Source organism: Paramisgurnus dabryanus, chromosome 14, assembly GCF_030506205.2.
Source record: "Paramisgurnus dabryanus chromosome 14, PD_genome_1.1, whole genome shotgun sequence".
Taxonomy (NCBI): domain Eukaryota; kingdom Metazoa; phylum Chordata; class Actinopteri; order Cypriniformes; family Cobitidae; genus Paramisgurnus; species Paramisgurnus dabryanus.
In genome coordinates, this window is record NC_133350.1 from 36,143,862 (window position 1) to 36,171,504 (window position 27,643).

At 39.8% G+C, this 27,643-nt stretch overlaps 1 protein-coding gene and 3 long non-coding RNA genes across 8 annotated transcripts in view; 2 read left to right on the forward strand and 2 right to left on the reverse strand.

Annotated features, from left to right (window-relative positions):
• The window catches only part of LOC135758196 (uncharacterized), a 118,307-nt gene that overhangs the window by 83,319 nt on the left and 7,345 nt on the right, over positions 1 to 27,643 (reverse strand). The gene's annotated exons all lie outside the window — the stretch shown is intronic.
• On the forward strand, positions 558 to 3,421 carry LOC141280727 (uncharacterized). 2 transcript variants are annotated; one of them, XR_012335043.1, is made up of 5 exons: positions 558 to 1,049; positions 1,150 to 1,345; positions 1,420 to 1,560; positions 1,710 to 1,985; positions 2,324 to 3,421. It is a non-coding gene; the product is annotated as an uncharacterized lncRNA (long non-coding RNA). The 2 variants fall into 2 exon arrangements; XR_012335044.1 differs by having other exon boundaries at positions 1,710 to 1,867.
• LOC135758149 (uncharacterized) lies at positions 3,566 to 16,612 on the forward strand. 2 transcript variants are annotated; one of them, XR_012335046.1, is made up of 10 exons: positions 3,566 to 3,680; positions 5,022 to 5,089; positions 5,936 to 5,994; positions 11,387 to 11,516; positions 11,843 to 11,959; positions 12,542 to 12,593; positions 12,832 to 12,904; positions 13,559 to 13,645; positions 15,178 to 15,285; positions 16,009 to 16,612. It is a non-coding gene; the product is annotated as an uncharacterized lncRNA (long non-coding RNA). The 2 variants fall into 2 exon arrangements; XR_012335045.1 differs by lacking the exon at positions 11,843 to 11,959.
• Positions 7,122 to 10,753, reverse strand: LOC135745972 (uncharacterized). Its single transcript, XR_010531394.2, has 5 exons — positions 10,316 to 10,753; positions 9,678 to 9,725; positions 8,964 to 9,031; positions 7,941 to 8,057; positions 7,122 to 7,246 (listed from the first exon to the last, which is right to left on the reverse strand). It is a non-coding gene; the product is annotated as an uncharacterized lncRNA (long non-coding RNA).

Here is a 27,643-nt window from a genome sequence, read left to right on the forward strand (position 1 = left end):
AGCACAGTTGAAGTATTACTTTGTATGCAAAAGTGGCATTGCAACAAAGTAATGGTGGTGTGGGACAAGGAAAATTTTGCCCTCTATTTCCTCAAACTTGCAGAAGTCAACTGTTGTTGAGAGGTCATCAACTAAATAGATGCCTAGAGTGGAAGATGGCAGGGGATAGTCAAAAAAAGATTCCTGGTGATTGAAGGTACTGTAGGCTACATATATTTCATTCCTGAATGAAATTATGTTTTTCAGCTTAGCAGCTTTCCCACTGATGTATACATGACTGTTTGCCTGATCTAGCTTGAGTGTGTAAGGGCTTGTTCTTAACTCCTTGTATTGTGTTGCATCATCAAAAGTTGGAGGCAGAGGACCAGTTGCATGCTGTTTTTTGAGCAGATGTGGCCTGTTTTTGTGAGTGTCTCTTACGCTTCTTTGCATTTCTGAAAATCTTCTAACTATTTGACTCAGAGGGCATGTTGGTTTTCTCGGTAGTCTTTTCAGTTTGTTCAGATGATTCTCGTACTTGAAAACTTCAGTGCTTTCTAGGACGCCGTGCTGTTTTGCATCATCTGCAAGGTGTACAAGGCAGTGTGCATTGTATGACAGGAATTGTGGACCATACAGTTGACCAAAGTGAGTGACAAATAGGGCCAGTATGTCATTGGCATAATCACAGTAATCTTCAATCAAACTGTTGTTACTTAGGATGAAGATTCCCACAAAGAGCAGCATAAAGTTGTTGTACACTTCTGTCCTAAGAATATCCTTCATCATGACAGGTCCAGTATACAATAAAAACTGCCTGAACTCTGTTGCCTTCCACCTGTCGATTTCCTTAAGTGACCTTGGTTTATGTGCAAATTCTATGGGCACACTTCTCCGAGCATTTATAAACCTTTCTGTTGTTGTGTTTATTTGGAATCCTGACAACCTACAACTAAGTGGACCCAGCTTTAGCCACAAGTGGAGAAGCCGTCTTGTGATTCCAAGGCACACAAGGTGCATGTAATCGAGTGGGAATCCAGACACCATATCCAAGGATGTTTGTTCAAGAGGTGAGGTCCCATGATGATGATCAGGATCTGTCTTGTTTCTGAAACTCTCATCAGTTCTTAAAGGCATATCATTTCTTGGAAATGTCACTCTGTTTTCTAGGTACAGACCTTCCTGGGTGCATTTTTCACATCCGTGATAGCCTGTATGCCCTTTAACGTTTTTCAGGAATGCACGTGCAGGTGCATCACACACCATGGAAGATAGCTGTAACTGCAACTTCACTCCTTCAAACTCGAAACCATTGGCTAATTCGTTGATTTCAGAAATGAAGTCTTGGAGATATTCATCCAGCGAGGTAGGTTTACAAGTTCCGCAAAATAACCCTATTGTCACAGGTTCCTCATTAACTAAATTTTGCACTGTACCTAGAATAGGCCAGAACTGTGTTGCTGAGCTCTTATATAGAGGCAAGCCATCGATGTTGACCTGAAGCTCCAAAATGTTAATCCTCTCCAAAATGTCAGTGTTCTGACGTAGCACCCCTGCAATTGACTTTAGGACACCGAAATGGTAATACTTGCCACCAGCCTTTTCTTGTATTTCTGTGTTGGAACGCATAGTTCCTAACAATGTTCTGGAGTCCTTTGGTAGGTTTAATTTGTGTTTCCGTAATGTGTTGAGAAGGGAATTTAATGCAACATGTGTTATTTTGTGTTCAGTAGCCCAGGTTGCCAAATCATCTTCAAGGGAAGTTGGATCATCCTCAAGTTCAGACTCGGTTTCTGATTCTGTGTCATCAAGAACACTTGACATGTATTCAGTGTCATCAACATGAGAGACACAGTCCATAAATATGTCATCCTCATCGTTTTCATGGGTATTATTTGTGTCACTAAGCATGTTACCAGGCTCATCTCCCCATGCTGTTGCCTCTAGTGACTGCAGTTGTTTTGCAACCTTATCTTTAGCTTTTCTTCTTAGTGTCCAATAAGAAGGTTCGTTGCAAGCCATGCTATATTAAGACATTAACACATATACAATACAGTTTTCTTTACTGACATACCAATCCTTGTGCACAATAATAAAAGATCAGCATACCTTGATTAACTGTGTATGAGGGCTGGAGATAACCACCTGTAGTCAAATGAAAAAAGGCAAAAGTTAATAAATGTGGACATGTGTGAAATGGATATTAGTTTGTCTAATGTTAATGTACTGTATATTGTTTTCCATTAGGTTTTGATTTTACTGTTGATGCATTTGAGATATTTACATATGCTATGGGAATTATTGATGAATGCATTCTAAGTTTATTATGTTTCTTGTGTTTCAGCCTTCATTTAAGGTGGGAAGACATGGAAACAAGGATGAAGTTAACGGATGGCACATAGTTCGCAATTTATTTTTTAGCTGGTGGGTGCCTAGCTGAGGAGAAAGGCCTTTGCTAAATTTGAAAAAAAAAGAAAAGAAAAATATATATAGTGTAATATGGCAAGTTGCTAGCACTAACATACTTATTCTGTAAATGCCTGTTTAATGGCTATTGGTTGATGGGTTCAAACAAAAGTCAAATAGCTTTGTTGGTGTGGCATCATTATTAGTGAGCTTTGGCCGCAAGACCGTAAAGTGCATTTGTAAATTTGAATGTGGTTTTCAGTGTTTTCACAGGACTTTGGGAGAGGATGGCGCTGGATTATGTCATGGTTACATGCCAGTGAGCATATTCATTGTCGTGACACTGTACTTGAATTTATTAACTGTTACATGCATTACGCTACTGTATTTTTATCGCACAATTTCAAAAGAAGCTGTTTTCATCTACACAAATGAATTTCTGCTGGCAGACATCAAGACTACAGTAAAGTTAGTTGTATGTCTGACGTTTATTATATATTTAAATTTCATACCAGTTCAGCTAGTTAAAGGGTTGGTATTGTGCTAGATATAACTAAGCTAAAATGCAATGATTCGCAGATCACTTTTGTACATAGTCAAAAAATTTGCAAAGTATAAAAAGGGGTAGTTTACCCAAAAATTTAAATTGTCATTATTTACTCGATTTCATGATGTTACAAACTGTATAAATTTCCTTGTTCTGATAAACGTGAAGGAAAATATTTTGAGCAATGCTTGTAACCAAACGGTTAATGAGCCCCATTCAATTCAATTTTTCAATTCAATTCGGTGAAGTATTACTTTTAAGTTTGTTTAAATGGGTTAACTATCACTTTTGGTTTTTGTTCAAATTATAAATTGTCTTTTTTTATCAGCATAACTCAATTGATGCCTTTTGTGTAGGTTTACATTAAATTTCTATGTACTTGTATGGAGGTACTGCTCTGCACATTTGTGTATGTCTCCCTTTTTTAACACACCTGATTCAAATCTTCAGCTCATTAACTGACCTGAGTCTGTCAGAGAAGAGAGATATAAAAACTGTGCAGATCAGTGGGCTTCCAGAAACTGAGTTAAGAACTGTATAGCTCTCTGGCAATGACCTGGCTTTTTAAATAAAGGAAATATGTGGGTGGGTGCTAAGCGGTGTCACGTGGGGTGGGGGGTGCCGGTGCAAGGGTGTAGGTTCATCCGATCACAAAATTGTTTATAGAATGTTTTTGACCACTTTATGATTCACACAAATGCAACAGTACCGGAACAAGCATCTGCTTCGGAACTCCATCAGTATTAAGGTAACCGTTTTGACCGCAAAGTATGCATATACAACGTTTGGGCCTGCATTGTTGTGATATTCAGTGTTGCAGATTAAATTTCGCCAATGCAGGGCTGTACTTTCAGGTCATGTGACCCATTATTTTAGCTGCACTTGTGTGCTAAATAAATACCTCAGTGCTAACAGGATCGTCCTGCTCATAGCTGACTGAAACTTGCATTTTATTATTACTACCTTTATTTATTTTATCTCTCAACCAGTTGACGTGGTAAATTATGCGTTTATTTCATGTTTGGGTGTTAAATGAAAGCATCACGCTCAAATGTAATTGTTAATGGTAGTGGAATGGGTGTTCGTTTGGCGCGCGCTATCAGCCGGTTTTCTGAGGGAGAAGGAAAAGCGCGCCGTTTACGTTTTGAGGCGCTTTTATTACGGTGACAAATAAGTTGTATTTATGAAATTATTTAACAAAAGTCTAGATGACAAAATATTAATACTTACCACCAACAATTTGACGAACAAACCCAACAATTTGACGAACCAACAATATGACAAACTGATTGAACCTAAATGAAACTGATTGAAAATGAACGGAAATGTACGAATATATATTTACAGATTATATATTCGAACTAAATGAGAGGATGAAGCGAGACAAATTATTTGTAAATTAAAGAAGAGGATGAAGCGACAGTAGGTTTTTAAAGGATGAGCTGCAGGATCGAGCAAAAATCTCAACTGCGCGTTCACACGGGGCGTAAGCGTTTACGCTTAACGGAAGGCTTGTCTGAAGCGTGGGCAACAGCCAATCACAGTGGCCGCTCCACATGCTCCGTCCTTCCATAAACGTAATTGGCTGGCTCTGTCTAGGTAATTTGCATAAGGTGATCTGATTGGATGACGCACGCGTTGCCGCTTGAGAAATGTTCAGCTTCTGCCGCGAGCAACGGGACTGACGCGGCGCCGACGGATCCACAATTCAGTTCGGCAACGCATGACGTCACCCATTAAAAGTGAATGGGAATCGTTAACGCTGACGCCCCGTGTGAATGCTCTAAAGTGCAGAGCCAGTGGTCACGTCAATGTCCTTTGAAGTATACCACAGAAGAGCTGGACACAAATGACACGTAATGGTCGTACTGTGTTCACAATGATTGGATGTTTTTGTCATATATTACTGTACAAAAGATTTGTGTAATGCTTTTCTAAATTGTTAATTTAACAATTTATTCGCCTTGACAGTGTATGAAACCAGCTGGGACAGGATTTGTGCTGCATTAATATTTATTTATAGGATTAAAAAGTAAGTTTTAATCTGATATGCGTTTTAACACGGATGTTTTTTTTTTGTGTTCCACAGCATGTGTTCAACTACATGTAGACATTTTCGTAGTATGTCTTCCACTAAAGATCTGTTCACCTTATAAGGTAATTAAAAAAAAACTTTTCAATTTACATTAACATTGTCATATGCATTGTTCATTACAGCACATTTAAAGGGATAGTTCACCCAAAAATAAAATGAACGCAAAATGAAGATACATTGATAAATGTTACCAAACCATTCGTGGACCCATTTACTTCCATAGTAGGAAAAAAGAATACTATGAAAGTAAATGGGGTCCACGAAATAATGGTAACAAACATGTCTCAAAATGTATTGTGTTTATTAGAACAAAGACATATAAACAGGTATGTAACAACATGAGGTTGGGTTAATGACAGAATTTTCATTTTTGGGTGATCTTTCCCTTTAATTAGAATAATATCTGGGTGTTCACCCCAAGCATTTATCTTCTGTGCTTGGTGTAAAGTCACTGGTGCAGTGTCTTCAACATGGTGCCTGCCAAAGCACATTCTGTTAATAACCTCAATGTATTTTACATATTTGATCATTTTTAAACAATGATAAAACAAATAAAAACGTTATGCATATACTATTTTTTTTTTAAAAGTAGCTGTCCTGATTGTCTTATCCATTGTGGTAACCATTGTTGGGGACCCCTGCTCTGGTGCATTTCTGGAGCTGAGACTGGTGGAGTTAAAGCATCTTGCATATAATTAACTAAATATAATTGTACATAGTTTTCATATTTTATTGTTTTATGGTTAAGGCTTGTATAAATTATATTGATTAATTTTAGAGGTTGTAAAAACTGCGGTTGTTAAGTGTAGCATATGCTGTTTTTTATTTGTTGGCAATATTGTCAAAAGAAGCTGAGTGTTTTACTAGTGTTAATTTACAGTGTTTTATTGCTTTTCCATCACATACAGAATTCTGGCGTTCATTGTCCTAAAGGTGTGCTACAGCTCTGTTATCTCTCTATTATCAGGTAATTTTTGGTTTTTTAAGTTGCAACAATGACACACAGAGTATGTTGTTCACAGAATATCAGTATAAACTAGGAAACCGAATGGTCTGTCTAGGTCCAAATAACTTGTTTTAAAGGAACACGCCCATATTTTGGGAATTTAGCTTATTCACTGTATCCCCCAGAGTTAGATAAGTCCATACATACCTTTCTCATCTCCGTGCGTGCTGTAACTCTGTCTGACGCAGCCCCCGCTAGCTTACCACAAAGACTGGAAGTGAATGGCTCCATCCATCATCCTGCTCCCAATAAGTGACAAAATAACGCAAACATTTTCCTATTTGTGTGTTGTGATTTGTATAGTCACACTGTGTACAAATAACAAGGTCATATGAGACACAGACATCTTTTAACAGTATAAATACTGGGAACTATATTTTCAGAAGGTGAAGCACTGCTACTTGGGCGGAGTGATTTGCACAACTCTGACCGAACTCTCTGCTCCTCATCAGGGGGCTTCTCAGGTGCTGCAAGCAAATCACTCCGCCCAAGTAGCGGTGCTTCGCCTTCTGAGAATATAGTTACCAGTATTTATACTGTTAAAAATGTATGTGCCTTGTATGACCTTGTTATTTGTACACGCTGTGACTATACAAATCATAACGCATAATTAGGAATGTTATTTTGTCACTTATTGGGAGCAGTTCACTTCCAGTCTTTTTGCTAAGCTAGCGGGGGCTGCCTCAGACATACACTGTAAAAAATTTCGCCGTAATTTTACGGTAAAGTACTGGCAGCTGGGGTTCCAGCAGTGAACCGTAATTTTACGGTTTCATTACCGTATTCTAAATTACGGCTGTTCTGTAAATTAATAGTAAAATACCGCAAGCCTGTTTTAGCTGTGTACCGTAATCCTATGGTTTCATTACCGTATTCTAAATTACGGTTGTTCTTTAAATTTACGGTAAAATACTGGCAGCAGGGTTTCCAGCTGCATACTGTAATCCTACTGTTTAATTACCGTATTCTAAATTGCTGCTTTGTAATTAAATAATAGAATGGCAAAGATAAGATGAGGAACCATAAAATTACCAAATAGGTTTGTGCAAAAATAACCCAGTCAATAGACATATTTAAACAAATTCAAGTTTATTATAATTTTTACACATCAATTTTGAGGTCATTGAAAAAACTTTTGTAAAAACTTCGGAAAAATGGGCCAGGAACATTCCACAAAGAGTGACTAGCTCTTAACAGGAACAGGTCAGGTAGTCTGAAAGATAAACATAAAAAAAAAAACTTTGTAAGCAGTGTGCTTAAAGTAAATTTAACACTACACGTGGCAGTAATAGTGTGTCTCTCATCATTTACTCACGCTCATGTTGTTACAAACCTGATTAAATATTTTTGTTCCGATGAACATGAAGGAATATATTTTGAGAAATGTTTGTAGACAAACCGTTCATGAGCCCCATTCACTTCCATAGTATTCTTGTTTCCTACTATGGAAGTGAGTGGGGCTCATGAACGGTTTGTTTACAAACATAACTCAAAATATATTCCTTCGTGAGTGCAAAAGTGAGTACACCCTAAGTGATTCCGGTAATGATGCCATCTTGGACTCAAGAGTAACTGCACAACATACCCATGTCAACGAGTGCTCACTACGTTAAAACTCGTGTGAATCATGTGAGTCCAAGAAGGTGCCGTTACCGGAAGCTAGTTAATACAGTTTATAAAGTTTAAATTATATTTCTTACACAATCACAACCATTACCCCAGAAGACCTTTATTAACCTATTGGAGCCGTGTGGATTACCTCTGTGAAGGATGAATGCACTTTTTTGGGGTTAAAAGTCAGAAAATGTTCCCTGATCCCTGGACATTTACTTAAATAACTCTAGCATCGGCTCGAAGTTAAAGCTATAGTTCATCTTAAAAAAATTTTTTTATGTTTATCAGCTTACCCCCAGGCCATCCAAGATGTAGGTGACTTTGTTTCTCCAGTGGAACACAAATGTAGATTTTTGAGTCCAACCGTTTCAGTCTGTCAGTTGTATAATGCAAGTTGATGGTAACAAAATCTGATATAGAAAAAAAAACATGCACAGACAAATCCAAATTAAACCATGTGGCTTATGACAACACATTAATATACTAAGAAATAAAACAATTGGTTTGTGTGAATAACCGAACAGTATTTATATAATTTTTTTAACCTCAAATGGCACTTTTCCATTGCATAGTACCCCACGGTTTGGTTTAGTTTGGGTCGGGTCAGCTTACTTTTGGGAGCTTTTCCACTGGGTGCAGTGCGTAGTACCCGATACTTTTTTCGTACCACCTCGGTTGGGGTTCCAAGCAACCCGAGCTGATACCAAACGTGACGCGAAAACACGAGCACGTCAGCATTATATATGCTTAAATGCAACTTCAATGAGGCTCAGCGCAGCGCATTCGACTGAAGCCACGGGTCAGGTGTTTATACAGAAACTGTCATGTGAGGCATAGGTAGTGATAATCGCGATGTGCAAACATCTATTTGTGGTGGCCAATTTTAATTTTGTGGTGGACTGAAAAATAAATAAATGTATGGGAATGTACAGCGACACTCTCACTTGTATGATGTCACAGCAGTAGGCAGCGCAAATATAACGAGACGCCTATAATCCCTCCCACTCCGAAGTGTTACTAAACTCGATGGAAAAGCTAACCACACCAAAGTGAGATGACCCCACCCAAACTAAACTAAACCGTGGAGTACTATGCAATGGAAAAGTCCCATAATACAACACTATCCCCTGAGCAATACGCGCATTCACATTACCTTCTTATTCATCTAATGTTTAATAGCGGGTTGCCACCTACTGTATGAGGGCACATATACACTATATGGGGTTTCCAATACAGTTAGTGGTGGTATGCACCTCGCAACCCGCTATTAAACATCGCAGTGAGCATGATGTTTTCTCATGATGATGACGACTCACCTGCAGTGTTATTTGTAGATCTAGTCTCGAATAAGCAATGTGACATGGAACCAGCATTTGCAGACATACTGTTAGGAAAGGTAAAAACTAAAGTTAATATCAAGTTAGACACCTGCGTCCATATTTATCAAGCTTCTCAAAATGCCATTTTAGTAGAGTGCTGAGAATACATGAAATGTACTCCTACTTTCAAACTTAAAGGGATAGTTTACCCAAAAATAAACATTTTGTTATCATTTACACAGCCTCAAAGCCTGTTTGAGTTTCTTTATTTTGTTGAACACAAAAAAGATATTTTGATAAATGATGGTAAGCACACAGTAGACTGTACCCATTGACTTCCATAGTATTTATTCCTACTATAGAAGTCAATGGGTACAATCTACTGTGCTCTTCATCATTTATCAAATTATCTACTTTTGTGTTCAATGGAGTAAAGAAACTCATACAGGTTTTGAACAACATGAGTCTGAGTAAATGATAACATAATGTTTATTTTTGGGTGAACTATCCCTTTAAGTTTGAAAGTGATTTGATTTGTGTGAATGAGCTGTGTTCTGAACATCAAGTCAAAGTGAGGTCTGACTATTTCATTAGTTATTGCGATTTCATTTATCCATTTCATTATAAAGACCAACATGCTATTTCACTTTTGAGCACTTGACTTGTGTTTGATTCTGGTGCCTGTGCAAATATAAACCAAGTAATACTTACTCTTGTCTTTAGCCAATATAAAACATCAAGACACACCAAGAAAGGGATCTGAAAGAAGTAACCATAAATATACGACAGTTATTAATTCAGAATGGCCTTTAACTCGTTTAAGTTTACTGTAAAACGATAACATTGTTTTTCATAAGAGGGACCTGTTGAACAAATCCCATATTGCAATACTTGTAGTTAACCTGCGTTATAATTAACTAAACGATGTCAAATACATTTAACAACAAGCACAACACATTTTTATAAAAGATAACTTATATAAAAAAACAAATAAGTTAAAAGATCTCCACTAACGTAAGCTCACGAGCTCAGTCAATCTAGGCGGGAGCTGAACTAAGCCCACATTGCAATACTTGGAGAAAACTTGCGTTATAATTAACTTAACTATGTTAAATACTTTTAAGAACAAGCATAACACATTTTTATAGAAGATATAAAGACAAATAAAAGATCTCCATTAGCTCACAGCTGCGCCGAGCTCAGCTCACCCCACTCAGCGCTCGAACGACACGAACCAACGGTCAACATCAAGGTTTATTATATTAGACATATCGAAATATACTGACAACTGAATAAACATCACTGTGAACTAATTTCAGTAAAGTAACCACGAATGTAAAGAAACTTACCTCATAATACCACCGAAACACTCGTCTGAGGAGAACAGCGGTTAATCCAGATTGCGCGTCTCCTGGTTTGAATAATCACGTGATCAAAGCATTCGGTATACGGACACGCGCCTTACGCGCCTCCGCCAATAATAACATAATAAAAGTAAATAAAGATATAAAAGATGAAAGTAAAGTGCTTCTTCCAGTGCTGCTTCCAAGAAAGAAAGTTGCCTGTTTAGAGCCAACATAGAATATTTATTTAATAAAAAATAAAAACAGAAATATTAATCGACTTTTAATCAAACTAAAGGTTTCATTATCGTGCAGTGTGTCCTCAATATTATTTCTACGTATACGTTCATACAGATTTTGCCCGGTTTATTGAATGAACAGACCTTTTATGACATTATTTATGGTTATATTAAAGGAGTTATGCAGTCCAAAACAAACGTTTACTGTACTGGAACACATATAGGATTTTAACTGTTCTTTGCTAGAAGTTAACGTTGAATTGGAACAGTACTTGGCCATCTACTGATGACGTTTCAAAATTATTCAGTCTTTATAATACAAGTCCAGACAGAAAATGCATATTAATAAGTGGCCAACACATACCACTCAGTAATTTCAGTGCAGGTCCTCCCCCACGCTCACCACTCATGCAACCATTTACGGCAAGAAACTGTAAATTTATAAAACAGTTCACTACCGTAAAATTAGGCCGTAAATTAACGGTAATTTTTTACAGTGTAGTTACAGCAGAATTGGCCAGATTTTTATTAGTACTGTGTCTGACTGTGACAAAAACTAATCCTAAATTTACAAATGCCCTTAATTGTTTTATCAAATATAAATGTTGGGTTAAGTTTCCTTGTCATTTGTTTAACATCTTTAAGCTACATTAAACATGCATATACAAGCAACTTCAGATTTTGTTTACAACAGTTTCATATGATTGGCAACACCTGAATTTCGAAGCATTAACCTGAATATTGAAGCATTAATTCATGGGAAGTCATTAATGATTTTACCATCTTTTTATTGTTGTTTATTTACAAAATGTTTTATTCTGCTTACCTGACTCTGCAGAATTCTGGCTTGATATTTGGTCCGTCTGTTAACTGGCTCTGGTGCTTGATAGTCTTCTCCAGAGAGGCAAATATGCTTCAAAGTTTAAAGACCAACATTATTCTACAAATCCATTTGTCTCTACTATGAGGTAAATATTTTTAACTGCAGTGTTGATGGCTATATTTTGTACAAGGAATATTAACTGTACCAGGGTGAAAGGAACAGTCTGTGGTCCACACATGTCGGGTTGTAGTTGGCCAAGTGGTAAGGAGCAAGCAAGGCACAAAAACGATGGTTTGCTGTTTAGAAAAATTATCCCAATGTGATTTATTGGTGAGTTTTAAATCAAAACATTTAAGGAAAAAAATAAAGAAAATTGCTTCAAGCAGAAAAACACTAGTGTTTGTCAAACACTTTCACTCAATGAGCTTAACTTCTCTAAACATGTCTCACAGCAGACCTCTCTGTTCACAGCCATGCCAAACTGACTGTCCAGCTGCAAACACTCCCAGACTAATTGAACTTTCGCGCCAGCACTGTGGAACAGCCCACAATAGCAGGGACAAAAAAATCGTCATTCAGAGGATCAAAGTACATGGCATTACCTGAACTAATGCACATTAAAACACCATATAATTTCATCTAAAAAATGACTTAATCAGCATCTCACAAATATAGACAATACTCAAAATATAAATTGACACAACAGGGTCATACACAGAATTATCAACCCCCATCACTTAAATGGTACATTCCATGTCAATGGTAAAGCAGTATTGCAGTATTGAATAAAAGTATCTCATTAGTCAGTAAAGACATTGTTTTTATGCACACACACACTTTCAACATGAACAGTTCAATCACACTATGATCTCATAACAGCGTATACCTTAGAATGAACTGATGAATGTAGCATAGTTTACAAATGATATTAAATTCCAAGTGATGTTAAATGATAACAGAGTGGTTTAACATTGAAAAACAAGAGGCAACGCAATGTAAATAAAGGGACACAGTAGATTGCACTTTGGTGATGTCATCATAAGGATGCGTCATCACAACACATTACTGGGTGCAATTGTATATTATACTAAATGCTGTAATATATACTATAATGGCAGTATGTTGTATCTGTAATCGTTAACTGGGTCTCTTTCCTCTGTTCCTTTGCAGCTGTGCTGTGTATTGCAGCTGTAACAGGTCAGATGAGAACTGGTGGTCCTAGGTAGGGTGGGTTTTTTAACTAGGTTATTTTACCCTGTGATATTAGTAATAGAAGGATGTAGTATCTGTTACTCTTAAATTGAGTACCTCCATTATTGACTATGATTATAACATAGCTTTGAATGGAGTACTACTTATTACATTAAGTAAGAAATAACTTGTACTTAAAATATCTCATCCTACACTACATTTAAACTGACATGCTTTGTTGTTCTTTGTTTCTATGTCCTGTGGCTTAGGTAACAGAGAGCAGAGATCGAGCCTCCATATCCAAATAAAACCTGCCCGAGACTGTGTTTCTCTAAAGCTAATGTGAGATCTAAAGCCGGATACAAATATGGTGGCACTGTACTTCTTTAAAAGTACTTTGCTTTGACTCATTTCCTCATACATTTGTCCACTTGCAACAGTAAAAACAAAAAAGTACCAAGTTAAGGAGCTATATTCAACAACTCAAATCACCAACAAAAGTGGCTGTCTATTTAGATCTATCACTGACGATGTTCTTCCAACAATGTACACAACAAGCTGCTGCTGCTTCGGCTTTTGCGTTGATACTCCGTTTAATGCCTATGAACATCGGCTACTAGCTTTCTGCATGTAAAATTGTATGTCGATGTAAACAATGACGCAGAAATGTAAATAAAAAGTGACATGTAGCCGCTATACGTCATTGGTCTGACTATAAATCAGCCTTAATGGCAACTGCATCAGACTTCCATGATGGTTTAATTACACACAGACAAACACCCACTTTATGTCCATCCAGACCACAAGGTTTAAGTTCAGGCAGATTCAGATAGTTGTTTTTTGTAAATTTTGTAAGTGTTTTGTTGATATTTTAGTCAGAATTTATTGACCGATTTGGTATTCACCTATTTGTCAAAATGACACACAATGAGACTTTAATGCAACTTCTTGTTTAAACTCTGCTTTACAACCAATCTTCTTCATTTTTTTCACTAGCCTACCACAATCCATGTGCACCAGCTATGAAAAGTGCAGACCAAACCTCTACCTCCACCTATGAGTCTCTTCCCACATGTAGACAAGGTAATGAATTGTTTGGAATGATGTCTTCAAATGTAAGGTTTATTTTATTAGGCTACATTTTTTTAATTACCGAATGATTTTTTTCAAACAGTGCAAATTGAAGACGGACCTTGTTCACATTATCAGATCTTATTTTTCTACATATCAGTTTGAAATAATTTTATTTTTAGAACATTTGAATGGTAAAACATACATGAAATCTGATTTTACAAATCCATTTCAGGAAATCCCTTCAAGTTCTAAGCAGTCTTTTTGGATTAGTCCTTGTTTTTTACTTATTTCACATTCTCACACCACGAAATACACTATGTAAGCATTTCAAAAGTTGCATCAGAAGCATGGTAATTGTGTTACTTTTGATGTGTAATGATGTTGATGTTATTGATTCTGCTTCATTAGACGTAGTAGTCCAGAACCACAGCTACACATATTGTCATATTGTAAGACAACATTAAGTGATTTGAATTCACATGGCACTGCACTGACAGGGCACCGTACGACATCAAAGTACTGTGAGAGTGATTTTGAAAGCACTTCACTCTCGCTGTTTTTTAATGTCATACGCCCATTTGTCTGCACAGCACTGCATGAACTCAATCAGTTTTATTTTAAACATATCCAAGCAACGTCATTGCTATAAACCAATTCAGCTATTTTGGATAAAAGAAAAAGCGGTCACACAAATCAAACCTGGATTGTTGTGATACACAGTGTGTACAGTCAGTCCTTCAAATTGGATAAATACCTTTGCTAAATACCTTATTACCCATGTATTATTCTCTTTATAGTTTTTTTGCAGCACAAAATAGGAAAGGACATATAAAAAACAATTTCATTAATTATTTTATCTAAGGGGTCATTAAATTTAGTTCAATTAACATCCTCACCACATTAAATCAATATACTGTATATTCACACAAAACCATACCCGTATTGTTGCTGTAGCTCACCTTTTGTCCTGAATTTTATAGTGACAGTAACCATATGCCTCAGGAGACTTCAATATGGCATTAATGGCAAAAAAATGCATCTCAAAATGCATCAGATTGATGGATTAAAATATGGAATTTTCAAAATTTTCTTGCGGGGAGCATTCCCCCAGACCCCCCTAGAGGGGTATCCTTCTCACCATTTTCACCCCTAACCCATTTTCATGCCTGAATAAAGTATGTTGGTGAATGTTTTGCACTGTAGTTCATTTAAGACATATTTCTGTTCAAGCCATTAACGGATCTGTCAGGTTTTCGATATGTGTCCCCCCCAAAAGTTAAACTTATTCCTACGCTACGCCCCTGCCTTTATGGCATGAAATATCAAAAACTTAATTTTAACCCAAAGGGGATATGATCTTTAAATAAAATTTTCTGACATTTTATTGATTACAACCATAATATTGAAAAACTTTAATGTATTAGTATTGAGAAAACAATGCATTCGATGATTTTTCATATTTTTATTTTTATGTGGGTGCAGTTAATGTAAATGACATATTTTGTCTGATATGATGTTCCTATTGTGCTCTGTTGTTACAGAGTCTGTGAACTAATGCTGTCATCGACCTCAAACCTGGAAAAAGTCTGGAACTGCAAAGAAAGTTGAGTATCCAAACTCTCAACTCGGGCAAATCAAGCAACAGCGAGGTGTGTCATCTGACTTTTCAGCCTTTCACAAACTTACATGAATCGCAAACAAACTTTAAACTATATTTACAGCACATAGTATTTATGAACATGAATGTTACAGCATCCAGTAACCGTTTCTGCCATTTCATTTTGTGGTAAACATGCAAATGTGATATGTGATTGACTGGAACACATTGAGGTCAGAGGTGTGATATTTAATGACATAGCATCCGAAATCCAAGTTGTCTGTAATGCAGCATAATTATTTCACCTTATTGTCACCACCTGATTATTCTCCATGTTTTTAACACAACCATTGATCACACCGATGAAGGCAGCAAGCAGATACATTTGTCCTTGTATCTTCAAAATAAAAATCTCAATCTATATATTTTTATGTAAAAACACTTGGACTGTGTTGTATAACTGTGCTCTTGAAAGTCAGTTAAAGTGAAAAATTTTAATGTTATGAAAAGTTCATTTTTGTCACTATTGCAAACTAACCACCACACAGAATATGAAGAATAGCCAGAACTGTGGTATTAAGCTAGCCCTAAAATTTTGTGAGAATCTTGATGTATCAGTCACAGGTGTGTAGTATCTGATATATATTGACGATTGACTGGTTTGTTTGCATGTAATTGCATTATTATTAATATGGGGGTTGATGGTACAATGTTGATTTGTGAGAACTATTTTCTTATAAAATAATCTTTTTTATCCTTTCTCTTCTTCGTGCAGCACTTAAGGATGAACCACCCTGATCTGCCAAGATGCACAGATTTAACTCTGGCCCAGCATCATTCCCACACCTCATCTGCCATGTTCATTTAATGACTGCCAACTGCAAATGCTATTCATTTCAGTTCTATTACAATTTATTTTTAACTTTAATTGAGACTATTATTGTGTAAATCAGAGTTTTTCAAACTCCTCATTCCTCAACCTATTAGACAAGTGTAATCTACTTTTTTTAAATGGGGTAAGACACATTTGTTCTCTTTCAGTAGAGTCATTTTATTTTCTATTTCATAAGAGTAAATATGTTTATTTTACCAAAATATTTTGATATTCTATCAAAACCATGTCATGGCTAATTATTAATTTGGCCAAACTGTTGTTGCATCATTAAGATCTGCAACACACAGTAACCTGCTGTTTGACCCACAAGTGGGTCCTCCTGACCCACAGTTTAAAAAATCCCCTGGTGTACTGAATGTTGTATTGTAATTAAAGTCCCATCTAAGTCTAAGTCTCCTTTATTTGTGACTATTCAAAATGTAACATGGTACCTTTCAGCACTTACTACATCACTGTATTCTTAATGCATTTTATTTTTATGATTATTTTTCAAGAATTCCCTCTTTATGTAGAACATGCAGAGTCTAAAATGTAATGTGGGTCGTGTGCAGTAATTAAATAAAGAGGTGCTAAATGTCATAGTTTGCAGCATATTGGGTAGGCTCTGGATGTAATGAACAATAAGCACATAGTTTTCATAAATCTAATTGTCGGAACAACAATTCATGATGTAATGCTAGATAATACCTGGTCAAAAAAATACATAATGTGTTTGATTAGTGTAGATAGAAGATACTTTCTGTGAGTACCTTTATTAGTTTTATTATTCTGCTATTTAAATGGTGCCACCTGAAGTGAAACTGGACTAAACGTATTTACACGAGGGTACGTACGTATTCACGTATACATATACTAACGTATTGAATGGAATTATTCCATGTTTCTGTATTGCACGTTGATAAGAGGTATAATAATTATATTTTATGCGTGCAAAAAAGCCAAACTCTTAAAAAAATGTGGCGAGGTAATGCCTTATTTATTGTGTTCAATATTAAAAAAAGAAATTAGTGAGTTGTTTTATTACGTCAGCTAATTCGTCTGCGTTTGCTCGGATTCAAGATCTCCCGAAGATGCATTCAGCTCGTTAGTGTAAACAATGAAATGAGTGGAGCATGAGGTCAGCTGATTCGTCTGCGTTTGCTCGGATTCAAGATCTCCAGAAGATGCATGTAGCTCGTAAAAATTTCGAATGTTTCAAGACATCGCCAAGACGTCTTGCAGAGATATTGCAGACGTCTTACTTTTCAATGTTCGCAGCCGATCTACAGAAGATGAAGCGATATTTAGCAGACGTCTCCGCGACGTACGTGTGCTATCTGGGTAGAGAGCCTTGTGGGGATGTTCAACAGGAATGTAACTTTCTCTGTAGTAAAACCATGATAAGGTTTACTTTTCAATATAATGTAAATACACACACACACACACATTATATGTATATATTTCTATTGAACTATTTTCTATTAATTTCACAAGTATAAGTTACCTTTTAAAAACCATAATAGCCTAATCATGGTAAAGGTACTGTTTGGCCATTGTAAAGTGAACACAGGGTTTGTGTTTGGTTGGCCAGCGAGAGGTTTACTTTTGTGCAGTAAAAAGCTCAAAAGAAGAACTGCCTGTCAGTGTCTGGACTCTTATTTGTGTTTTTGTAATCATTATAGTAGAAACACAACAAGGGACAAGCGTGATAAACTTATCAATGTTTGTTTACAGCCGCCGCCATTACCTCACGTGTTGATTATGAATGCAGTAAACGTGTGCACATGCAAGTGATCCTGTGTTTAATAAACTTGCTGTGCGGAGATATATGCTTAGGCGCAACTAAATAAGGATTGTACTGTTTGCAATCGTGTATTTTATAAGAATACCAAAAAGCATGTTGAGTTTCCTTACTCGCGTGTTTGTGTATGTGCGTTCCCGTCGCGTCAACTGTTTGACGGAAGACAAAGAAAACACTCGCGTCTGGAGATACTGACACAGATACGCAAGTAAATAAGGATTTAGATTTCATGTTTGGTGCAATCGGATGGAAATACAAGGAATGGAGAGACTGGATTGTGGATTGCATATCCATTGACTGCAGGAGGCACGAGTCATGCATATGGATGTTTCTGCTCGTTCACTTCAATGGCGAGGGGGTGTGGCGATCTCTTCTCATTACAGATAATGAGGTAACTGGAGAAATACGGTACTTCTCCTCCTTCTCATACAGTTTACACCGAAAGACAATATCTCAATATATATAAGGAGACATTCCAAGCATTATGTAGACATTTATCTTTTGTTTTTGTTTTTTAAGTATTCGTTAAGTTACAGTTTATTTTTCTGACGCGTTTCTGAAAGGACTTCACTGAGGGAGAGAGAACAAAACGCGCATCATGTTTATTTTCTTAATTTTGCGAAAAGCACAACATTCTGTTTTTATTGGGAGTGGACAGAAAAAAACTAGACACTTTAACGTTTTAAATGATGTATAAATCATATCTGTATGTCAAAAATCAGCAGAGTAATTTAAGTCTCTTTGCGGAGTGATTGAAAAATAAAGAGTTTGCGGCACCCGCGCCGCCGTCGACCCCAGAGTGTTAATGACACACACCTGAAAAGAATCACGCATAAGGGATCGGGGAAAAAGTGATGAGACCTGAGAAATGCGTAGTCAGAATAAACCAATACTAAAACGTCTTGGTTACGGATGTAACCCTCGTTTCCTGAAGGAGGGAACGGAGAAGTCACGTTGTGACCGACGAATTGGGAACTCACTTAGAGAGACCAATCTGCTTCGAGTACTACTAAAACGCCAATGAACTTGGCATTGAGATATTTGCATAATGCTGGCGCCACCTCGCCAGGTGCGTATATAAGCAGCAGGTGCAAATATGGAAATTAGCTTCATTTCGCTGAGAAAGCCGGGAGAATGTGACCGGCCGACAGCAGGGAGCAGCACCTGTGGCGACGGGAAGTGACGTCTCTGTTCCCTCCTTCAGGGAACGAGAGTTACATCCGTAACCGAGACGTTCCCTTTCAGTCGGTCACTACGACGTCACGTCGCGACCGACGAATTGGGAATCCCTACCAAAACGCCACTAGGGGCTGACCTCTTCCAGTGTCTGCAAAAAAAGCCCTCCAAATCCACTTAAGGAATGGAGAATAGGATAAGGCAGAAGGCCGGGCACTAGATGTTCCTTTAACCCCACAGAAGTGCCAGTGACTGGGAAGCGCCCTACCTGAGCGGGATAGGAACGCTGCGGAAGCCACCACCCCTCTTAAGGGCTAATGGTGGACAAAAAATATCTTAGTAGATCAAGAACAGCCGTGGCTGTGTAAGCAAAGCAGTGCTCTGCTAAGGGAAACGTGGGGTGGTAGGATTAACCCCACGGAAAAATACTCACAAAGGAACCCGGTGGGAAACAATGTGGAGCCCGAGCCAAACACGTAGGTTCGCAAGAATACAGCTAGTGAAAGGCTGACAGCCAATGCTCCGCAACATAGGCTGCCAAGGCAGCGAAGGAAGAACAATTCAAACCATTATGCATTATTGTTCTGAAGGCCTTCCATACTGACACTAGGGCTGTGTATCGCCAACAATTCCCCGATCCAATACGTATCCCGATACAGGGTCCCGATACGATGCGCATCACGATACAAGACTATTTTGAATAACATTTTTGTTCAGAATTTAGTAACATTATTATTATTATTATTGTTATTATTTGTTTATTGTACATTGAATAAGCAGTGTTGTAACAGTTGTGTTTTTGCCATTCATTTATTAGCTATTAGAAATATTTAAAATCTCAGAGTTAGTACTTAACTTATGTTTTTTTAAAAGCAGTTTTACAAAATGGCGCCTTACTCTTGTCTCTCATTATTCTACATCTATGAATATATCTATAAACATGCAGTCAGACTTAAAACTATTTAATAGAAATCAGATTATTAATGTGACAGTTATAGTTTGAAGTAGCTCAGTATCTCTTCTCTAGATGTACACTTTTCACATGCAAATCTTTGTCGTGTTTCTTCTCAAATGCGTTAGTACTGTTTTATAAGAGCATGGCTAATAAAGCCCTTTGCAGTAGTATAGGCTAAGATATCTGCGCTTTCATACTGAACTCATTGACTTTAATGCGCGCAAGAGAGAGAGAGCGCGAGTACGCGGCTCACTATGCAGACATGTGCGCCAGCGAGACAGACACGCAAAGTGAAAGTATACCCCGCCACCTTTACTCCGCGGGACACATCCTGCCTGACCTTGCACAGTGTCTGTGCGATTAAGCTCACTGATGGAAATGCGTATTTGCGCATCCCCCGCGGCCAGCTGTGTGCCAACGCATCCACGGCGAGGCTGCCCTCGGTTGGTGAACAAAATAGGCGACAATGGGTATTGTCCGGTGACGCAAACAGATCTATCTGCGCACGACCGAACTTTTTCCAAATTAGCTGGACCGTCTGGGGGTGGAGTCACCATTCGCCGGGGCGCGCAGCTCGGGAAAGCGCATCTGCCGCTGTGTTGAGTGAACCCGAAATAAAAATGGCACGAAGGGACCTCAGATGCTTCTGACTCCAAAGGAGGAGATGACGAGCGAGATGCGACAGGTGACGAGAGCGCAAAAACCGCCTTAACGGTTGATAACGCAACAGTCGCAATGTTGTCGGTGCCGGCTAATACATCCTTCCCTCGCATCTCCGTAGCGGAGCGTACGAGTCCCAGATATACAGCCCACCGCTCGCGGCAGTTGGGGTGCTATGAACACCCCTGAGACTGCAAGCCCGTCATACTTGGCTGCTCACCCCGTGCTGGGGGCATCGTATGTGCTACAGAATGCCAGGAGACCCGACTTCAGGGGCATATCTTGCTATCAGAAATGCTGGGTCTGACCACGGGGTAAAATTGAATTGACACGCAGGTGTAATGGTAACACGTGGTATGCCGGTGCGCCATGCTCTCCTCGAGACTCGATCATAAAGCCAACGCTGAAGCGGTCTCATATGGAGCAGCCCGAGCAATGTCACAGCTGCTGCCATATGCCCCAGGAGCTTCTGAAATTGTTTCAGAGGGCCCGCGTACTTCCCTAGAACTAAACCGAGGCAATTCAGAATTGACTGGATCTCTGTGTTCGCGCACGTCTGCCAAGAACGAGCTATTATAAGTCGACGTAAATATAAGCAGAATGCGAACAACGCTCTCTCTCTGAGGTTTTAATGACTAGCACTTTCATGAAGACACGGGGAGAGAGAGACAGCTCGAATGGTTGTACTTAATATTAATATGCCCACCCCACAAACGCAGAGCGAAGAAACGGGAGATGGACACATGAAGTACACGTCTTACAGGTCTAAGGCTGCAAACCGATCTGAATATTGAAATACGAGCCTCTGCGTTATCATCCTGAAGGATCACATTTGTAGAGCCGGGCGTAAATCAAATCGGTCGTAACCCGCCGCGTATTTTGGTTACTATGAGATAAAGGCTGGAAAACCCTATCATCATCTCGGTAAGAGGGACCGGCTCGATCGCGTCCTTCGCAAGCAGGACATCGACTTTTGCACGCAGTACATGTGCATCGGACGCTTTTCACAGTAGTGAAATGAATGCCCGAGAATTTGGGTGTGTGCCGGTTGAATTGTATTTTGTAACCGAGGCGGATCGTGCGTAAAACCCAACGAAACGGGCTGGGAACTGAAGCCAAGCCCCCAGGACCGCACGACGGGAATAACGGCACTACCGGTGTACCCGCGGTGGGGCAGCGAAGCGAGACAGACGGGACAGCTGGTGCGTCTGCTGTGACAGCATAAGCATCTACAGTATGTGTGTGTGTGACACTGACCTGAGCCCGCTGAGGGTGACGTTCGTCTGGTCTCCTGAGCGGAGAGCGCAGACTCCAGTGAGGATGATTGTTGTCTGGTCTCCTGCGCGGAGAGCGCAGACTCCGGAAAAAACCCACTGGCGATAGAGGAGAGGTAGGGTGAGCTGGTGTGTGCCCGCTCACAGCTCTCTCTATCCTCCGGAGACCTGGAGAGGGAAGAGGAATGCACTCTTATGTGTGGTTAAGTGGGTACCGGCTGGACAGCCGGTGGAACACATGCAAACCAAGGATTTTCCACCCGACCCTCTACATGGGGAAGGAGCGGATCACCGTCTCCTGAAGAGTGATCCTCTGCCACACCGGGTCGCCCGTCTCTGACCACTTAAACTCCCGATTTTCACGGGAAGCGGCTGAGCGGGCGGGGCGAGCTGCTGACCACTGGTTCCCCTGCACTGCCGAGATGGGGTCCAAGGAGGGGAACGGAGGTGGCCGCCGGAAGACGCCGACGGCGAAAGGCAGACTGATGAGCCGGCGTTGGTGGACCAGGGCAGCTCTCTTCCGCCGTGGGTACGACCTGGGAGATCGCCTCAGTCTGCGCAGCGGAGCTGTAACGACTCCCCGGGCTCGCCGAAGAGGCCGGTCTGTGAGACAGGAGCATTCAGGAAGTTGTTCTTGTCTGTGCCCGTCGTGTCAGCCAGACACAGCCAAAGGTGGCGATCTTGAACCACTGTGATGGACATCGCACGACCGAAGGTCGCGGCCTCCCTCGTAAATCTCTAAAGCCTTCGCTTGGTGAACCTGCAGCAACATTATTGCGTGCAGGCCTGAAGCCGCCCCTCCGCATGCCTGATGGGCAGCGCCCGCTAAACCGGACGACTGTCTACAAACATGGGAGGGAAGGGTTGGGTGGTCCCTTCAGGAGGCAGCGGTGGCCGGCTGCAGCTGCATCGCAACCCTCCGCTCCACCGAAGGGGTCCCCGCCCTTAGCGGCTCTGTTGGTGAGGGAGGTGAGGGGTGAAAGCTGAACGGCCGCAAATCATGTTTGTGTCAGCTCTTCATGCCATCGGGAAAGAAAGGCACAGGAAGTGAGGAAGCTTCGAAGTACCAATCATGCAGGCGGGACGGTTCAGGCGGAGGGGGGTTAACCCCTCCAACTCTACCCCTTCCGCCGCTCGAGCGGGCACGGCCGCCATCTCCAGGATGACTCCGCCTCGGAGGGTAAGTGGGCACCCCTCTGATGCTGCAGAAGTGACAGGACCAGAAGGAGGTCCAATGGATTCGGCAGAAATAGTAGAACACGACTCTGCAATCTCCAACAGAGCCTCAACCGGCTGAGGATGAGAAGGCCGGTAGGTGGAGGACGCATCCTCCGTCCTACTCAGCATAATGATGGGAAGAGCGTCCTGCGCACCATGGCGGCGTCAGCACTGCAAAGGCGCGGACATCGTTCCCGTAGAAACGACAGTCCTCTCAGCAATCCAAGAGGGTTATGCTCTCACAGAGAGAGCAAAAACTCTCCACAAACGTAGCCTCGGAGTGCTCGATGCCCAAGCATGAAGACAGCGCTCGTGACCGTCACTGGAGCCCTTATACTTCTCACATCCAAGATCGCACGGACGAAAAGCTATCCTGAAAAGGACGTTGATCTCCGAATATATGAGAGAGTGGCTGTCTTTAAAAAGACACAGAGCTCTCACGTATCACTCTTTTAAGGAAATCACTCTTTAGGTGCTCAGCTGATGATGCGCACAGGGAGAGGCAACGCACACACTAAACTCAAAACAAAAAAGCTGCAGAGCAGTGGAATACTGCGAGTGTCCGCTGTGTTAGTACTGCTTGTCAATCAACTTCAGCAACCGTTCCCAGGAGAGCAAGTAGCTTCTCAGTAGCAGATAATGCCAGCTTTCGAAGCGAAAAAGCTAATTTCCATATTTGCACCTGCTGCTTATATACGCACCTGGCGGGGCGGCGCCAGCATTATGCAAATATCTCAATGCCAAGTTCATTGGCGTTTTAGTAGTACTCGAAGCACATTGGTCTCTCTAAGCGAGTTCCCAATTCGTCGGTCACAACGTGACATCGTAGTGACCGACTGAAAGGGAACCACGCATCTCCCACATGAAACACTGCACTGTCAGAACCCTGCCATGCTGAACTAGATCTAAATACAAAACAAGGATCTGGTAGGATGCTGACAATTATCATCTATGTGATAGTGTGGGATAATGTCAGTTTCCACCCAGCTGTTCAGGTAAGGGAATGGTAACACCATTGGGCAGTTTATGAACTTGTACCTCCCTCCATACTCACCTTTCCTGAATCCATTTGAGGAGTTTTTCTTTACTTGGAGATAGAAAGTTTATGACAAACAACCATACCAGATTAAATCTGCTGCAAGCCATGGATTTAGCATGTGGTGATAAAGGCCAAGAATCATGTTAGGGCTGGATACAGCACGCAAGAGTCTTCTTTCCCCATTGCCTTAGGAGGGGCATTTTTGCTTGTGATGTCGACAAGGTGCTCTGGCCTGACCCAGCCAATAAGTACATTGAGCACATCTTTTGATTTTAGTCCCTTTTAGTATTGTATTATTGTAGTACAGTGCATTGCAGACTGTACAATGATCAAATTGTATGGCCCTGAACATTGTGCTTAACATTTCTTTACAGTGCAGGTTCATATCAAGAAAAAACAAGAATTACAGTATCACATAGACAAAGGAAAAGTTTGTGAGAAACAGGGACAAGTACTGTAAAAATTGTGGTAAAAGGAGGAGGAAGAGCAAAGCAGAGTAGTTATTTCTGATCAATTTTGAGGTAAGATGATAGAACATATTTTAATTTATCAAAAGACAATGACAGAAAAATATTAAATTTGTTTTGAGATAAAATTGACTTCTCCCTGAGAACTGTGTTTGAACAATGTTTTTCTATTTTTGGTATATTGCTTACTTACTGCTTGATAGTTTATTTCTTTTTTCACTTTGTTTATGATTTGAGAGCAGTGTTTTATTTTGAACAGAGGTAAAACTGGTTTGAGGCAAGTTTCATTTTGCGAGAGGAGTCATAGGTTTTGTGCTTGAAGATGAGGTGTTGTGTTTAATGTTTCAGAAAATGGAGCAAGGTTTCAGAAATTGTGTTTTAGAAATTGAGAAAAATTGTCATGTATTCTGTGGTTTGACAGTATGTGTTTATTGTCTGAAGGCAACGTTTAAATTGGGATTCAGAACCAGGTTCTTATGTTCTGATCTGTAACACCTTCACTTCACAACAGGACAGACACAACTTATTGTGGCATAGTGGGAATTTTGTTTCCCAAGTGTCATTTCATGACGCAGGGTAGAGTTCCCTTAAAAGGGAACGTCTTGGTTACTCGTGATGTCATCTGTCATCACCTATAAGATGGACTAGTCTTCTGTTGCGTGAACGCTGGTGGCGTTCCCCAAGTGTCATTTTATGATGCAGTGTCTCGTTCCCAGAGAACAAAGGTTACATTCATGTTTGGGTTAACAACAACCCATCATATGTTAATTTATAACCAAACATTTATATAATTACTTTTTATATGCTACCAAAGATCCACAAGAATCTAAGCCAACCCCCTGGCAGACCCATCATCAGTGGGATAGGTTCAATCACAGAACCAGCGTCCAAATATATTGACTTTCATATTAAGCCTCTCACTATGGCATTGCCAACATATATACGTGATACCACACATGTCCTTTCCACCTTTGAGGAAATTGGTAAAGTGAATAATGCTTTTTTGGTTACAATGGATGTTGAAGCACTTTATACAAATATTGAACATGAAGAAGGCCTGGAGGCTCTGAGGCAGGCCCTAGAGACCAGAACTGATGCTTCTCCTCCTACGGACTTTATTGTAGATCTCACTAAATGGACACTGAATAATAACATCTTTTTATTTCAGGACCAGCTTTTTTGTCAAAAGAAGGGGACAGCTATGGGGGCAGCATATGCTCCTAATTTTGCAGGTCTATTTATGGGCATGTGGGAAGGCCAGTACATTCTTGGCAATCGAAACCCATTTAAAGAGTGGATTAAATGGTATGGAAGATACATAGATGATCTCTTTTTCATTTTTACAGGCTCTTTAGAGCAGCTGTTGGATTTCCATCGATACCTTAATTCCTCTAACCCTAACATAAGATTGAGTTTGGAGTACAGTCAGTCAGAGATCAACTTTTTAGATCTCAAAATCACTGTTGATGAGCTAGGCCTTCTCCATACATCCATTTATAGGAAGCCCACGGATAGGAACACTCTTTTGCAGGCTGATAGTTTTCATCCTAGCACACTTATTTCAAACATCCCCTATGGGCAATTTTAAAGACTACTTAGAATCTGTGACTCTGATGTGGACTTCGAAGTGCAGGCTGAAGTTATGTACAAACGTTTTCAGCGTAGAGGATATAAGAAGAAAGATCTTGATTCAGCTTTGGATAAAGCAAAAGCATTAAACAGGAAAGATTTGTTTAAGAAATCACATCGACAACGTGCACCCAATAACAAGATCTTTTTCTCCACACAGTATGGCTCTATGGGGTTTAACATTAGACGAGTGATTCAAAAAAATTGGGACATACTACATAGTGATCCCAATTTGCGCCCAGTGTTTTCAGAGCCTCCTATGTTCTCCTTCAGGAGGGCACCAACTCTTAAAGACAAACTAATGAATAGTCATCTCCCTTCCTCTAGACCTTCGTCATGGCTTCGGAGACCTAAGGGCACATACAGTTGTGGCTCATGTAATCACTGTGTAAATGTGGCCCGCCAAAGTTCATTCATGGATGTGTTTACACAAAGAGTGTTTCATTGTAAGGACTTTGCTAACTGTAACACCACCTATGTTGTTTACAGACTTGAATGTGAGTGTGGGTGTTTCTATGATGGACGTACTAAGCGAAGACTCAAAGAACGTCTTGCAGAGCACAAATACGCCATCAGAACTGTGAATCCTAACTACCCTATGGCCGTACATTTCAAAGAGGCTGGGCACATGAATTTGAATAATTTGAAGGTAATGGTCATTGAAGTAATCTCTAGGAATGTAAGGGGTGGCGACAGGCTTCGACGTCTTCTTCAAAGGGAAACCTGGTGGATTGTAAAACTTAGAGCCACCACTTTTCCAGGATTGAATGATGATGTGGATTTCTCACCCTTTTTATAGGGCATTTAGTAATTTTGATATATATTTGATAATACTTTTCTAATGTTTGTTTTTAGATTTATCATGGGTAATATGTTTTTTGATATGTGTGTGCATAGCAATGTTAAAGTGTAACACATATTTTGTGCAATCTTTACTTGTTTTATTCTTTGTGAACAGCTCAGTGTGTTTGGCTGTAATGAAAATAATTAAATAAGTTTTATCTTGGTTGCTGTTAAGGTTGGGGGTGGGGCTTGGGTCATGTGACCATTCCCTTACCGCTCTACCTGATAAATGCTGTCACCTGTGTATGTTTGGCATGCCCTGATGAAAACTGTGTAGTTGAAACGCGTAGGCATGTAGCCATTGTTTCATTAAAGGCTTTTTATACATTTATCAGGAGTGCCTCATTTTTCTCTTTTCTTAATGCTATTATATTATAGGCCCATTTTTGAAGAGCACCCTGGATTGTTTATACATTATTTTTTTGACCCAGAGAAGCATTCCTTTTTCTTTTTTCTATAATTAGCCTGACGTTG